Source organism: Schistocerca cancellata, unplaced genomic scaffold (genome assembly GCF_023864275.1).
Source record: "Schistocerca cancellata isolate TAMUIC-IGC-003103 unplaced genomic scaffold, iqSchCanc2.1 HiC_scaffold_1020, whole genome shotgun sequence".
In the NCBI taxonomy this organism is placed as follows: Eukaryota; Metazoa; Arthropoda; class Insecta; order Orthoptera; family Acrididae; genus Schistocerca; species Schistocerca cancellata.
The window spans coordinates 306-5,000 of NW_026047023.1; the positions used below are offsets into that span (position 1 = coordinate 306).

Sequence of the window (4,695 nt, forward strand, 5' to 3'; positions counted from 1 at the left end):
CCACAGTGCCCATTTTTCGACGCCACCCACACTAGCCTGCATCATCTGTCCACCACAGGAGCCCCAACGCCAGTGCCTGCGCCGCACGAAGTCGTCGACCGACAATCGCTCCACCCGCACCCGCACGTGCCCCACTCCAACCGCCCAAATCGCAACTCCAGCGGATGAATGGCGGACTCTTCCCGCACTCCTATCGTGCAATCCACCCCTATATCTTGCGTTTCATGAAGAGTTATATCCAATATGCCATATTCCCGCTGTCCCTATACATGCTCTAAGTAGCTCGCTTGCTACAGCAGCAGCAGCACCACCTCCGCGCGCTTCCCTGGGGGCACTGAACCGCAGGACGCGAGACCCCACGCCCTGTGGCAAACAGGGCTCCTCGCAGAATATATACGGTCCCTACCCCGCACAACGATGACGGTGTGGGGGCCATTGTACGACACCGCTTCCTGCGGTGCCAACGCTGTCGTAGAGTCGATACTCCATCTTTGGTAGAAGGCAACCATTCCGCTGTAAATGAGTACGTCGCTCGTAGTTCAGTCACCTCGCAGCACTGCTCAGTAAACTATGCAGGCCCACATAGATAGATCAAATACGCAAATGCCCCTATACATGCTGAACGTCTGTGCAAACAAAACGAACCACACGTCACCCGCACACTCTATCACCCACACACTCTATCACACACTACTCTCTGCCTGTAACAAACACAGATACAATAATTAAGCACCGGCATGGACCAACGTCCGGTGCATCCTATCCGCCACAGTACACCAACCAGACTATGATAACCAGGCCAGGAGGTCCAATCATAAAACAGAATATCCCACTCGTCCGACAACCACAATTGCTCAGATAAGCCACCAACACCCACACATGTCCTACACAGGGGTGCACCCAACATCACCACACTGCCTCGTCTTACAGCACAAACACACTGGCAGGAATGAAACACACAGGTCTGCCGCAACCACAGACACGGCTCGCCCCCCCCTCTCACTGGCGGAAAGCGCATCCCGACGTGACATAACTCCTTTGACACACTGACGCTGCCACGGGCATCCACGTCCTACGGTCGATATCAACGAACTCTCACCCCCCCCCCCCCCCCCCACAACACGCCATCCCATACCACATTGTGTACCGTACCCAAACCTAACGTGTACTGTACTACAACGCAATGTGTACCATAACACAACCCAGTTTGTACCTTAACCTAACCTATGTCACCTTAACCTAACCTATGTCACCTTAACCTAACCTATGTCACCTTAACCTAACCTATGTCACCTTAACCTAACCTATGTCACCTTAACCTAACCTATGTCACCTTAACCTAACCTATGTCACCTTAACCTAACCTATGTCACCTTAACCTAACCTATGTCACCTTAACCTAACCTATGTCACCTTAACCTAACCTATGTCACCTTAACCTAACCTATGTCACCTTAACCTAACCTGTGTTGCACCTTAACCTACCTCAATTTGCACCGCAATGTAACTCAATTTGCACCGCAATGTAACTCAATTTGCACCGCAATGTAACTCAATTTGCACCGCAATGTAACTCAATTTGCACCGCAATGTAACTCAATTTGCACCGCAATGTAACTCAATTTGCACCGCAATGTAACGCAATTTGCACCGCAATGTAACGCAATTTGCACCGCAATGTAACGCAATTTGCACCGCAATGTAACGCAATTTGCACCGCAATGTAACGCAATTTGTACCGCAATCTACCCCCATGTTGTGCCTTAACCCTAACCCACGTTGTGCCTTAACCTAACCCACTGTTGTGCCTTAACCTAACCCACGTTGTGGCTTAACCTAACCCACGTGTGGCTTAACCTAACCCACGTTGTGGCTTAACCTAACCCACGTTGTGGCTTAACCTAACCCACGTTGTGGCTTAACCTAACCCACGTTGTGGCTTAAACCTAACCCACGTTGTGGCTTAACCTAACCCACGTTGTGGCTTAACCTAACCCACGTTGTGGCTTAACCTAACCCACGTTGTGGCTTAACCTAACCCACGTTGTGGCTTAACCTAACCCACGTTGTGGCTTAACCTAACCCACGTTGTGGCTTAACCTAACCCACGTTGTGGCTTAACCTAACCCACGTTGTGGCTTAACCTAACCCACGTTGTGGCTTAACCTAACCCACGTTGTGGCTTAACCTAACCCACGTTGTGGCTTAACCTAACCCACGTTGTGCCTTAACCTAACCCACGTTGTGCCTTAACCTAACCCACGTTGTGCCTTAACCTAAACCCACGTTGTGCCTTAACCTAACCCACGTTGTGCTTAACCTAACCCACGTTGTGGCTTAACCTAACCCACGTTGTGGCTTAACCTAACCCACGTTGTGGCTTAAACCTAACCCACGTTGTGGCTTAACCTAACCCACGTTGTGGCTTAACCTAACCCACGTTGTGGCTTAACCTAACCCACGTTGTGCCTTAACCTAACCCACGTTGTGCCTTAACCTAACCCACGTTGTGCCTTAACCTAACCCACGTTGTGCCTTAACCTAACCCACGTTGTGCCTTAACCTAACCCACGTTGTGCCTTAACCTAACCCACGTTGTGCCTTAACCTAACCCACGTTGTGGCCTTACCCTGCTCTGTAATTGGCATATGACACGTTACATTAATGTATTGTTGTCCAACCGCAACCGGCTCAGAATGTTGTGTACACAGCTATGTGTCATCTCCCCATAACAGCTGCATTGCAGTGTGGTACGCCATAGAGACGTGTGGGAGTAATGGACGCAGTGGATGGCGATCAGCATGAGCCGTCTGTTCATGTAGTGGCGCGTGTATGCAGACGTAGTAGTCTCTTCTCACACAATGTGATAGCACGGTGCCCCGCGTTCCACATCTGCGACATGCTACAGAGGCCGGTTGACAGTTGGTCGCGCAATGGAGATCGCATATGTACGGGGGCACCTTCCACGTGCCCTCTAGTCGGGCACATTTTGTTGCGTGGATGTGAGCGAATGTAGTGTGTCTTGACACCTGACAGGCAGGCATGCAATAATAGTTGACTTTGCAAACGGGGATGGACGTGTACGTTTACTGGTGACGTTACGCAAATGAACAACTGGTAACCCGTTGTGGTGCGGTTGATCTTGCTGGAGGTACATCTGTGAGGGCAACGATCGGTACAGCTACGAAGCGGTCCCCACCATACCAACGAACGTGAATGTGAATCTGGGTGTGAAGCGATACGCGGCTGTGGGTGGGTGGGACTGTCCCCGGCCGGTGAGGGGGGGCCGCCCGGCGTGCTGGCCGCGCGGTGCGTGGGCGCACGCGCTACAGCCGGCTGGTGGGGGCGCCCAGTGGCAGGCGCGCCGGCCGACGGACGCGGCAGGCGGCGCAGCTGCGCGCCGGGGCACCCTGCGCGCGGCGCCGTGCAGCCAAAGTGGGTCCTCGCGGACCCGGTGCGAAGCGCGGTGGACATCTGCAGTGTGCTGGTCCGATTGAGGACTGTGTGCGTTGAGGATGCGCCGCCGCCCGGCACTCGGCGCCGCGACGCCGTCTGCTGCTCGGTCGCCCCAGCGGTTCTCGCTGGTGGTTTGTATCGCAGTTGTGCGGACGTGTTGGCACGTGCGCTGTGCTGGGAGAGTTCGCTTCGGCACCCACGTGGGGCCTTTGCCCTTCTGTGGCGCTGGCGTTGGAGCTGCCGGTCACCGTAGGTGGCGCGTGTTGTCTCCCGCCGGCAATGCCACGACAGCACGCTCCCGGGCCTCTGTCGGCAGCGGCAAGCTCAGTTGGGAGCACGGGTGGTCGCACCTAAAGCGTCTACTCGCCTAACTCCGGGCGATTGCGCCTCTCTCGAACCCGACCAAGTACTTAGGACGGCGCTGCGCGCCGCCGGGACCTGAGAGGGTTTCGAGGTGTATTGTGCAGGGGAGCCCAGCCTCCTCCTGTTTGCAGAATAATTGAGCGGACGCTTGCGTGTTCGCGCGGGCCCCCGGGACACACTCCCGGGCGGCCGGCTGCTCAGCTCTAGTTGACGCAGCTCCCTGGTTGATCCTGCCAGTAGTCATATGCTTGTCTCAAAGATTAAGCCATGCATGTCTCAGTACAAGCCGCATTAAGGTGAAACCGCGAATGGCTCATTAAATCAGTTATGGTTCCTTAGATCGTACCCACGTTACTTGGATAACTGTGGTAATTCTAGAGCTAATACATGCAAACAGAGTCCCGACCAGAGATGGAAGGGACGCTTTTATTAGATCAAAACCAATCGGTCGGCTCGTCCGGTCCGTTTGCCTTGGTGACTCTGAATAACTTTGGGCTGATCGCACGGTCCTCGTACCGGCGACGCATCTTTCAAATGTCTGCCTTATCAACTGTCGATGGTAGGTTCTGCGCCTACCATGGTTGTAACGGGTAACGGGGAATCAGGGTTCGATTCCGGAGAGGGAGCCTGAGAAACGGCTACCACATCCAAGGAAGGCAGCAGGCGCGCAAATTACCCACTCCCGGCACGGGGAGGTAGTGACGAAAAATAACGATACGGGACTCATCCGAGGCCCCGTAATCGGAATGAGTACACTTTAAATCCTTTAACGAGTATCTATTGGAGGGCAAGTCTGGTGCCAGCAGCCGCGGTAATTCCAGCTCCAATAGCGTATATTAAAGTTGTTGCGGTTAAAAAGCTCGTAGTTGGATTTGT

At 53.9% G+C, this 4,695-nt stretch overlaps 1 non-coding gene across 1 annotated transcript in view; it reads left to right on the forward strand.

Annotated features, from left to right (window-relative positions):
* Positions 1-4,036: 4,036 nt before the first annotated feature.
* Positions 4,037-4,695, forward strand: part of LOC126150952 (small subunit ribosomal RNA) — a 1,909-nt gene continuing 1,250 nt past the window's right edge. The window contains exon 1 of the ribosomal RNA XR_007531765.1: positions 4,037-4,695. This exon is cut by the window's right edge and continues 1,250 nt beyond it. This is a non-coding gene — a ribosomal RNA (small subunit ribosomal RNA).